Here is an 11,903-nt window from a genome sequence, read left to right as displayed (position 1 = left end):
CTGCCTGGTCAGTCGCCATCACCCGTCAGTCCTTGGCCTCCCGGGCTGCCAATGATGGGAACAATTCTGGGTGGTGGCTCGGGTGACAGGAGAGGCTCGCAGAGGGCACTTAGAGGACTTTGCTGCCCTTCCCAAGAACAGAAGTCCGTGATGAGGCAATGCTTGTCATTAATTAGCCTTGCTAAAGAGCTGGGCTGGAGCTGTTCTGGGGAGAAGCTGGCTCCCTCCTGCTCATGGAGGTGAATTCATCTCCCTTCCCAGGAGCACCTGCTCTTACTCTCATTCCCCACCAGTTGCCTTGCTGCCAGGCCAGTGAATGGCCATACGATGGGAATGAGGCCTGGGCCCTGCCCCAATCTCCTGAGTCTAATGCAGCTGCTTACCTTGTCCCACATCAGCTGCTGAGCTTGCCCCAGGAGGGAGTAGGTGAGGAGCAGCCCAGCCTGGCTGACATGTAGAAGGAGTCTGTGTATGGCGAGCACTGCTGTCCGTAGGAAGAATCTTCTCTGCCCCTCCAAGAAGAATTTGCCAAAGACCTGAAACCAACCGGATGTGAGGCTTCAGCAGATTGCCCAGGACCAGGCTCCAAATCCTGGCCTAGAACAGCATCTCCGTCGAGTGGCTCCAGGAGGCAGCCACCCGCACTGCCAGAGCTGTGCCATGCCCTGGCAGAGTGTCCTTACCTCCCCGACCCTGGCTGTGTTTTTATACCCCAGGAGCCTGCTGTCCTGGTGCCAGTCGCACACCCACAGGTCTTCGGCTTCGTGGATGGTCAGCTCTGGGAAAGAGAGAGACACACACACATTTGTCATTCTGGTTGCAGGGCTTGTGTCCTTCCAATCCCATTGGTGGCTGCACAGTGGGCAGAGTCCTCGCTGTGTGCCCGGCCCAACAGAATTGCGGGGGTGGTGGAGAACACATAAAGAGATAGAGAGAGACTCATCCTCCAGCTGGGCTCAGTCTGAGAGAAATTGGCTGGGGTCCCAGTCTCAATCGTCTAGCGGGTGCCATTTCCCAGCTGGGTTCCTTACCCCTCTGGTGCAGCAGCAGCTGGTAGAGCCGGTAAACCCCCTCCCTGGCCTGCCAGCTGATGTCCTTGGCTGGGTCACCAACGAACAGAGCCAGCTGTGCCACGTGGTGACCCATCTTGGGGAATTCGGCTGAGTTTTAATGGAAGGGAGAGAGAGGGGGGACTCCATCAGCATTTTCCTGTCAGCTCCCAGTCCCCGCCTGGGCCAGGACTCTCCTTCCCCTCAGCCCCTCTGCAGGAGATGCTAGAGGATAGGAGCTAGAGCTGGAGCCTTAATTTTCTCTGCCCGCAAGGGAGCCTAGAAGACAGGGATGCGGGCAGGGCCCTCCATGAAGATTTGCTTCCCCAGCTGCTGCAGGATGACAGGAAGGCAGAAATCTGGAGCATGGTCCCCTTAAAAGCGAGAGTTGCCACTTAACCAGGATAAGAAGAACTTGACTCAAGCCAGGCTTATTCTCTGCTTTGACTCTGCCTCCCCAAGAGGAACACTCCTAACCCACAGCCCCTGCAGCAGCAGATCCTACAGCCGTTGGAGCCAGCCCGCCTACGCCTGGAGTCAGGAAGCTGGGCTCAGAGGCCACTTCTGTCGAACTCAGGGAGGGTGATGGTGGATGTGAGCAGGGTCGTGCTGCTCCTAATGACTCTGTCTCTCTCTCGTGACACCCTGGACACAATCCAGTAGTTAATGTGCTGTGGGGAAAGGAGGCAGCTCAGGATTGATGGGTGGGTGCATGTGTTGTGCTAATGAGCCCCTCCCCATCCCCAGGGGATCTAAGAGTTAAGGTAAAATTGCCCCCACCCTTCTCATTGGGCTCACCTCCAAGATGTAGTGGAGCTTGTCAGTGTCTGGGGTCTTTGCCAGCAGGTTCCCCAGCATGGCGTCCAGAAGGTCTGGTATGACCCTCTGCAGATCCTGCAAAGCAAGGGAGTCATGGGTCAGAGTTAGGGAAACTGGGGCTACACCTGCCACAGGATGGGAAGAGGAGTCTCTGGGAAGCACTGGTGAGACCCCCAAACACGTATCCTGGCCTCTCTCATTCACATCCCACTGCAGACAATTAGCAAGGATTCGGGCAGGATGACAGCTGGCTCTTCAATCCATGATTTAGCTGATCTACCTGGACTTGGGTGGTGTCCGTCTGTGTGCCCAGGGTGAAGACTGCGTGCAGGGCAGCTCGGAGGAGGTGGGTCTCCAGCTCCGGCTCCAGGGCAGGTGTCATGGTGCTGGCAAGAGAGAGGAGCTGGTATTAGACTGTGCAGTGTGGGGGTAGGACTGGCACCGACACGGACGTGAAACTGCAGGAAAATAGGCAGAGGCTGGCGAGAATGGAAACTGAGGCACCAAGCCAGGGAATGATAAGGTCAAGGTTTCCCAGACAGACAGTGGCAGGGCAGGAATGGTGCCTGTTCCCTGGACCCTGCTGCCCCTCCTGTATCTGATCCTGGGAGTCAGCCTCTCCCCAAAGCCATTGCAATGTGACTGGAGTGAAAAGAACAGAGCAGCCAGGAGTGGGAGTGAACCTTCCTGCCACCTCTGCCAGAGGAGCCTCCCTGGGAGTGGGAGGGGCAGTGACTCCCAGCTATGGGCCTGAGCAGCACTGGGGTTAGGGGAACCGGGCAAGAGGGTCTTGGTACCTGAGGTTGGCCACAGCAATCAGGGAGTTGGCCAGGACGGCGCCGGGTGGAGAGTCATGAGGAAGCTCCTCAATGAGCTCCTGTGAGACACAAAGGAGACAAAGGAGCGTGTGAAATTTGGGCCTCACTGACACTTCCCAATGAGGAGATTACACAGCCAGCACCCCACACAGCCAGCAGGATCCCCCCACCTGCCTCCCGCTCCTCTGATTCCTGCCCACTATTTCTCCCATCTCTTCTCCCCAATCTTCAGCCCCAGCAATCCCTGCCCTCAGCTGCCCTCCAGCACCAGCCATCCCCCAACCAGTCCAGGGAGACCCCTGCCCCTCCTATGTCTCTGTCCACCCTCCAGCTGCCGGGCGCCGTGTCTCGCTCACCACAATCCTCTCCGCCACAGCTGCCTTGGAGCAGTGCGGCTCCAGTGTGTCCTGCCCACTCTGCTGTGCAGCGAGACACCCGGGGTGGATGGCGTGCAGGAACACTAGCTGCTGGGCCTCGTCCTGCACCCACCAGGAGTGGGGTTAGGGGAGAGAGAGCCAGTTAGCCAGGGACCTCCCTGCCCCGGCCACACCAGCTGCAGGACTTAGGCCTGAATGGGGTATAGTGGGGACCCACCCATTGTCCAAATCACCCACAACTCCTATACAAGCAGGGTCAGGAACTGGGACAGTGCCTGTGTGGAGAGGAGACCCCGGCTGGTGTGTGACAAACACCCCCATCTTGGGGGTCCCAGATCATGGAGGAGAAAGGTTCCTGGTTCCCATTAGGGGTGGTGGCTCATGAGGGCCAAGACCCTCTGCCGGGGGTCAGGGTGCTGGGAAGGGGCAGGACAACTGGGAAACATTTGTACCTTTTCTCGGCCATGGAGCTGCTCTCAGATGTTTTTGAGAGCAGCCTCCTCTGTTACCACGTCTACCCATTCCTCCTCATCCTCTGAGTCCCTGGCAGTCCCTGCACCAGGGAGAGAAGGAGACAGGATGACTCCTGCTGCCACTCAGGGGAAGGACAGGGGCATGGTGGGGCAATGTGCCCCCTTCCCACCTCCTGGACCTAGGGCCGATCAGGCCCCACACTCCCCCCCTCTCAGTGATGCCTTCAGCCCCCAACTCCTTCAGGAGCCCGTAGCAAAGAGACTCCCCACACTGTCCTGGACTCCCTGGGAGGTGCCTCCCTCCCCCACCCCACCCCCAATGGAGCACCAAGGACCAAAGTGGCAGCATCTAGTGTCAGTGGGGTTCACGTGGCTCAGGCCAGAAACCTGGGATAGCAACCCGCCCCCATAGCACTGGTCGAGGGCCTGGGCCCAGGGTGTTCACAGCCCCCTGCTCACCCTCCCTGAGCCCAGCCTGGCTCCTCACCTGGAACAAAGCAGAAGCATCCATCGGCCACGATGCTGCTCGAGTCCCAGGCGCTGCTGCTGTCCCATGGGGAGCGGGCCGAGCTGCTGGTGCTGGGAGAGGGATCCTCCACCTCCTGCCCTGGTGTTAGCCAAATGGGCTCGTTTCCCCCTGGAGCTGCCCAATTACCCCAAGGAGGCACGGGAGTCTAGAAGACTGCTTCAAGTTCTTTATTGATCAGTCAGCTGAGCGGGTGTCCCCCTCGACTCATGCCAGAGGGAGGAACACATCTTACAAGCACAACTGGGCTTCTTTTATACAGAGAGACAAACAACTTAGCATGTCTAAATTCTGCTAACCTATGCATTGTTTAAATTCAGTTCTAGTAGTAATCAGGATACATCTGTTTAGCTTCCCGTCCTTCACATTCCTTTCCCAGGGTCCGTCCAACCCCCTCCCCTTTTCCATATATCTTCTATACATCCTGTATACGTGCAACTTCATGCATGGGAAACGACAGTGAGAACTGAGATAAGCATGTTTACTGGGATAACAAGCAGAAGCCGAGATAAACATGTTTTTCGGTTTTTGGGCCTAACAAGATTCCCCCCTAAAAAGCATTTTGAGAGCCTTATGGCCCCCAATCCTCAGCCTTCACCGGCTGGTATAGGGCCATCATTTGTTGGTGTATAATTTGATTAGCCATTTGTTGGACTAATGCAACTACACAGGGAGCAAAGCAAGCTAGGGTTAATAGGGTTGTAATAAAGAGTACAAAGAGAAGAAGGCCTTCTCGGAGCCATCCCAGTTGCGGTAACCAGGACGTGAACCAGTCCATATTCCACCCACCCCATGTTTGGACCGGGACATGGGCTAGCTTCCTCATTTCTTTTGTTAGCTGTTTTACCGCCTTTCCATTATCATCTATTTGTAAACAGCAATTAGATTAGTTTAATTTTGCACAGATTCCCCCTTCTTCTGCCAGCAAATAATCAAGAACTAGATGGTGCTGGTAGAGCACATTCCTTATCTGAGTGGACTGATCGGCCAAAAGATCAAGAGCTGCAGCCGTCTGATTAGTTATTATTTCTAAAATGGCTTGCAGCCTAATTATCCGATTCAAGTTGTAAATGGGCTCCCTTGCCCCTGAGATCCACTCATTAGGATTCCATGTAGCTGGACCATAATGTTTTATAATTCTCTCAGGGGGCCACTCCTGAGCCCCCCATGTTTGGGAGCTTCCGGCGGTCAGGGTGGAATCCACGAACCGCCTTTCTCTAATTAAACCTTAATTCCCAATTTATTTCCCTGCATCTGGGGTAATAGAAAGAACAAGGGTCTTATATATCCAACATAACATATCCCAGACCAATTTGGAGGCAATCTTCAGTAGGCATAGGACCCGCAGATCCAATAATGGTCCTTTAGAGCCCAGGTTCCATTAGCAAAGGGGTCATCCCAGGTTTCCTCATTCTCATCGTCCTATAGATGGTCAAAATATAAAGGATTACCTGGCCCTAAAGGTCCCCCCACCATTCCATCAGCTGAACTGCAATAATCACATCTCCACGCCCCAGCTCCTGCTTTCCAGACACAATCGCAGCCCCATTTTGGCTGATTGGTGCTAGACCAGAATTGTTTAAAACCCCATACTCGAGTTCCATTCTGATTCTGCCATGCCCATTTGAAACCACCGTACCACGTGGTCCTTGCTAGTGGTATTGTCTAGCTGGCAACTCGTGAATAGGGCGTCAAAGAACCCATCCTGTCCTACCGCCCTGCAACCTTCGGCCGTAGGGTAGTATTGTTTGGAGCATTTCACCCAACTATTATTGGTGAGCCTCACATGGGTCTGGTTCCATTGCCCCTGATATTTAGAACAGTCATACAGATGACAATAAGGGTCCCAGCAATCAAACCCTGGGGATAGAGTCCAATCACACTTGCTTTCTCCCAAGTACACTCCCTCCCGCCTTGTCCGATTAAGGCAGAGAATACCCATTCCTGAAGAATACAGTCGCCAGGGGCTACTATCCTCAGTCCAAACCCCCGTTCCATCGTGGACTATACTCAAATTGCTGAGCCACCATTTGGGCTGTACCGGCTGGGCTACCCAAGGCCATTCATTTAATTCCCCTGGGCCTCCGCATACCCAACAGTTACTGAGGTTAATGGATTTTGCTATTGTCTCCCCCCAGCTGTAAAAACCTATTTTCCCAACCATAATAGTGGTGGAAGCACATAAACAAAGATATTAACAATAATTTCATTATCTTTTTCTAAACAGTCCCTTTAGTCCGTCCAAGTACTGATACTCCCAGGTGGAGTCTTCACCTGTGCCACCCCGGGCGTCCGGAGCCGGGGCGGGCAGAGGGCTGGTGTCCTCTTCCGCTAGTTCAGTCTCCGGGTTAGGGTTCAGAAACAGCTTTACCCGCGTATGGTGTGTCCATTTGTCACTCCCAAGAACTTTGACTGCAGCTTGGCTGATGAGCGAGACAGTGTGTGGGCCGTCCCACCGTGGTGTAAGGGGGTCACGCTTCCACTTCTTGACAAGGACCTGATCACCGATCTGGAACGGGTGCACGGGCTGGTCCAAGGGAAGGCCCCGAAAAGGCACCGCGTATCGATGCAGCTGTAGCAAGACAGATTGCAACCCAGAGACCTGTTTCCATAAGGAGTCCTTCCCCATTTCCCAGTTTACATCCTCCCAGAACCCCGGGATAAGGATTCGGGGAGGGAACCCAAAGACCAGTTCAAATGGTGAAAGCTTAAGACCCTTATGTGGGGCCCTTCGAATGCGAGTAAGGGTGAGTGGTAACGCATCAAGCCACTTTAAACTAGACTCTGTGCATAGTTTAGTGAGGGTATCCTTGAGAGTTCTATTCACTCTTTCCACCTGACCTGAGCTTTGCGGCCTCCAGGGTGTATGCAACTTCCATTGTATACTGAGTGCCTGGGACACCTGTTGCAAGACTTCAATACAGTCATGAGTGGGGCTGGTCTCATAGGAAACCCAAGGGTCAGGCAATAGGGTAGCTAGGTTGAGGGAGCTAACTGTCCTAAAGGTTAAGTTAGGGGCTAGCAAGGGCCCTACCTCGTATCTGGTATATCGACTGGGATTTAGATGCTTTTCCCCAGCGTCTGTCCCCAGTATTTGAGGCACCCCGTGGGGAACCACAACCTCAGTGTGTCCCCCCAGGGTAAACTTTTCAGCCTCCTATACAAGGAGAGCGGTTGCTGCAACGGCCCGTAAACAGGCAGGCCACCCCTTGGCGACAGGGTCCAAGACCTTCGAATAGTATCCAATGGGTCGCCAGGTTGGTCCTGACCTTTGGCACAGGACTCCAGCTGCCACCCCTCCTCTTTCATGAACGTATAGGGTGAATGGCTTCCGGGAATCTGGGAGGGCTAGAGCGGGAGGCTGAACCAAGCCTTCTTTAAGCTCTCGAAATGCTTTTTCCATTTCCCTTGTCCATTTCCAGTGGAGCAGACCTTCTTTAGTCAAAGACTCATAGTGGTCTGGCTTTTCCCCCATAGTCAGGGATCCAGAGTCGACAGAAGCCAGTCAATCCCAGAAAAGCCCTTAATTCTCGGGGGTGCCGGGGTTGAGGGCTGTTAAGTATAACCTGGATTCTTTCTTTACCCAAACTGCGACTCCCTTGGCAGAGGTGGTATCCAAGGAAGGTGACCTGCTGCTTAACCAACTGAGCTTTTTCCTTTGATACTTTATATCCCTGTACCCCAAGGTGATTGAGGAGCTCTATAGTTTGCTCCTTGCAGACTGTCTCTGTTTCAGTACTCAAGAGCAGATCATCGCAGTACTGAACTATGTTACATGAAGGGTGTTTAGCCAGGAATGGGGTGAGGTCCCTTTTTAACTGGCTGCCAAAAATCTCGGGTGCACAGGTAAGTCCTTGTGGGACAACAGTCCAAAGGTATTGAGCTTTGTAGTGGGTATCTGGGTCCTCCCACTCAAAGTCTCTGCTATTAACTTGTTAATTTGTCTTAGGTCCTGGACCAACCGATACTGCCCATTAGGCTTAGGCACCCCCATTATTGGAGTATTGTATGGGGACGTGTCTTCCTTTAACCACCTGCACTACAAAAACTTTTGAATCAGGGGTTTTAACCCGATCCGAGTGGGTAGCTTAAGGGGGTATTGTCGAATTCGGACTGTAGCATTCCTGGCTCGGGCCACACCTCCTTCCTCCGCCCAGACCTTGGGATTTACCCCCCTCCCCCCGGCAGCTGGCTTCCATCACTTCCCTTACATTCCAGGGAGTGATCTCTAGCATTTATGAGAGCCATCTGGTAATTAGAGGCTTGTTGCTTGGGGATTCTGACTTCCATTGTCCCGTTATCGAATGAGATCTCCGCCTGTAATTTAGTGAGGATATCTCGTCCGAGCAGCGCTATGGGGCAGGAGGGACTGCAAACAAACTGATGGGAAATTTGACGGTCCCCTATTTTTACTAGGAGAGGCAAAGTTTTTTTCCAAAGCTATAGTTTGTCCCTCTATCCCCTGGACTATGGCACGTCCCCGAGCTCTATCTCGGGGAGCCTTATTAAGGGGGAGCAAACTAAGAGTGGCCCCAGTATCAATAAGGGCTTCAATTGGGCGGCCCTCCACTTTAATTTTTACTGTGGGATCCAGGCTGGCAGCTTGTGCTGTCAGGAGGGGCCGCTGGGTTCCCCGACCCCCCTATGGGGAAGACTCCTCCCCTGAACGTCCTGTTAGAGGATGGGAAGGGACGGGGTTTTATCTTTATGTTCCTTTCCCATGGCCTGTCACCGGGGGCATTCATTCTTCCAGTGCCCCTCTTTCCTACAGATAGCGCACTGATTTCGACCCAGGCAGGGGCCCCGCCCCTTCCCCGGTGGCCCTGGCCGTCCCTTAACTTTGTCCCCCCTTTCTTCATATCCTTTCCTTTGGGCCATGGCTAAAACGTGGGCCCCTTTCTTCCGAGAACGGGGGATTCTGTTGCTTCCAATTATATAGATCACTAGTGGTAAAGGGAACATATACCATAGTGAGATTACCCTCAGGGGCTACAGTTTCCTGCAGTGGACACAAATAATTCTGTTGCAGGGGCCCTTGGAGTACCGGGCCACCCTTGCTCCTGGTGTGGTTAGACACCGGGGAGCTCAGAGAGATCGGAGGGGGCTCCCGTTTGGAAAAGTCCTGGTCGCTTGGCTCACCCCTTTCAGTTGAGCCATTATCCTCAGAGGAGGGGGTGGGGATTTCAATTGAGGATACCGGAGCCAGGAGGCCGGGATACAAAGGGGGGGGGGGGCATAGGATCAGGGGCAGAGGGAATCACAGCCCGCAGACAAGATTTCTTAACAGGGAAACAGGGTTTCCTAACAGGGGCACGGGCCATTAAGGTTTTAATAGTTTGTGATCTACATTTTTGCAACCATGGGGGACGATTGGCCACAAGGTCCTGCCAAATATCTATATAGGGATATTGGTCCCAATGCCCATCCCAGGTCACAATGCTATGTACTGCTTGTACAACCCCTGGTTTGAGCGTCCCGCCCTCGGACCATTCCACCCCAAATGTCATCCATTCAAGAGTACAGAATTTTACAAGCTTGTCTTTACATAATACAATTCCATAATTAGCCTGGCGTCTAAACGCCTTCCAGTTATCCAGCATACATCCCAGGGGTATCCAGGAGAAGGTGCTTTGTCCGGACCCCATTATGCTTTACCCAGAGTTTTCCGAGACAGAGATATCAAGAGGGGGAAGAGGTATAGATCTAGTTCTAACTCAGATATCCGCTGGGTCACGAGGTTCGGCTGACCCCCCTTGCAATCAAGATATCCTGGTCATCGGGTTTCCCCTCGCAGGAGTCTTGGGGCGGCTGAAGTCAGCTTAAGCCTCAGACCTGTCAGCAGCACTCATTCATCTTTCACACAGATCCTTTAATCAGTTACAATCTCGGTTTCCAACACACCATTAAGAGGAGAAACAAGATTACCCTTCCTATAAACAAGAGTAATCCCTGAGGTTGCTCCAAGTCCCAATAATTGTTAAAAACGGCCCATGGACTTGTGGAGTTAGTTACGTTACTCATTGGCCGTTATTTGCTTACCCTTTAACCAAAAACACAACAACAAGACATTTACAAAGCTACAATAATGTTAACATACCTTCCCGTATACAGGCTGCCTAGGGGATTTCCACTGTCCAACCCACACCTCGGGGGCGTTATTCCTCAAACCCAGGAGGTAAATGCACTTACCGCCCGAAGTGGCCACGTCCGGCAGTCAGACTTCCCCTCCTTCTGAAGCCGTCTTGCTTCCGTGTCCTTCAGAGTTCTCTTCAGAGAGGACGCAGCCGCCCCGGCCGATTGTGACGATCCGAGGCCCGAGCAAAGCAACAGCTCAAGGTGGCCACTCCTCGGAATCGCCCTCGGCCGTCGGTCAGTGCCCTCTACAGGGAGAGAAGTCCCGGCGGAGTCGCCATTGTTAGCCAAATGGGCTCGTTTCCCCCTGGAGCTGCCCAATTACCCCAAGGAGGCACGGGAGTCTAGAAGACTGCTTCAAGTTCTTTATTGATCAGTCAGCTGAGCGGGTGTCCCCCTCGACTCATGCCAGAGGGAGGAACACATCTTACAAGCACAACTGGGCTTCTTTTATACAGAGAGACAAACAACTTAGCATGTCTAAATTCTGCTAACCTATGCATTGTTTAAATTCAGTTCTAGTAGTAATCAGGATACATCTGTTTAGCTTCCCGTCCTTCACATTCCTTTCCCAGGGTCCGTCCAACCCCCTCCCCTTTTCCATATATCTTCTATACATCCTGTATACGTGCAACTTCATGCATGGGAAACGACAGTGAGAACTGAGATAAGCATGTTTACTGGGATAACAAGCAGAAGCCGAGATAAACATGTTTTTCGGTTTTTGGGCCTAACACTGGGAAGGCTGGAAGTTCTTCAGTGACCGGGCGGGGCGATGCCTCCTGCTGGAAATCAGGGCTGGGCTCCTGGGACCGCTGTTGCCCACACAACAAGCCCCAGAGCCACCCTGCCCGGTTCCACTCCTGGGCTTGGTCCTGCCTGCCCAGCCGCATCCTGGCCCAGCTCCATTTTGGCCTGGCCACTGCCTCTCCCACCTCGGCACCTGCGCTGGGAACGGCACTTCCACCTCCTGGCCCGGCTGGGAGCTCCTTCCCCGCCAGCAGGGATGGAGGGGCTGCTCTGCTCTTGGAGAAGATGGCAGCTGCTTCCCTCAGGCTCTGGGGCCACCTGCAACGCCTTCTTCCTGAACATCCTCAGGAGCCTGGCCATCCTGGAACCCAGCAGGGAGTAGGCGTGAGTCTGCGGTCCAGGCAGCCTCTCACTAACCAGCCTGTTTGGTCCCTCCCCATCCCTGCCCCAGCCAGAGCAGCTCCTCCTCCACCCACAGGGGTACAGGGAGGGCAAGCTACACACACTGGCAGGAATTCATTGCATGATCTGCTCCCCCTCAATGTTCCCCCTCGTCATCCCTGGGGCTGCAAGAACCGGGGAGTTTCATCCTTTTCGAGCACTGGGGTCAGTCACAAAGACTATCAGTCACTTTGGACAAGCAGCTTCCTCCTGCCAGTCCAGGCCACACTCAACACCCCCTCCCTCCCGCCCAGGCTAGAGAAGGAACAGAACCCAGGAGTCCGGATTTCTCCTGGGAAACCATTCCCCACTTCAAAGACCCTAGGCATAGTAAGGCCAGGGCCCCCTAATTTCCCCATTGATTTCCATGCTCAGCAGCTCACAGGGTCTGGCCTAGCTCAGAGACTCTCAGCCTGGGGACAGTCTCCCACAAGGGAAGGGCTGGGAGCCCCATTACTGGGACCTTTCCAAACACACTGGAGACGGCTCTGGAGAAGCCCCTCCCTGGTTTGAGAGTG

The 11,903-nt window shown here is 53.8% G+C and overlaps 1 long non-coding RNA gene across 1 annotated transcript; it reads right to left on the bottom strand.

Moving 5' to 3' along the window:
* Positions 1 to 3,580: 3,580 nt before the first annotated feature.
* On the bottom strand, positions 3,581 to 10,923 carry LOC128836937 (uncharacterized). Its single transcript, XR_008444860.1, has 3 exons — positions 10,252 to 10,923; positions 4,024 to 6,634; positions 3,581 to 3,616 (listed from the first exon to the last, which is right to left on the bottom strand). It is a non-coding gene; the product is annotated as an uncharacterized LOC128836937 (long non-coding RNA).
* Between the last annotated feature and the right edge of the window lie 980 nt (positions 10,924 to 11,903).

This window comes from Malaclemys terrapin, chromosome 4 (genome assembly GCF_027887155.1).
Source record: "Malaclemys terrapin pileata isolate rMalTer1 chromosome 4, rMalTer1.hap1, whole genome shotgun sequence".
Lineage (NCBI taxonomy): Eukaryota > Metazoa > Chordata > Testudines > Emydidae > Malaclemys > Malaclemys terrapin.
Note: the sequence above shows the minus strand (reverse complement) of the source record. Positions and strands in the feature narration are given on the sequence as shown.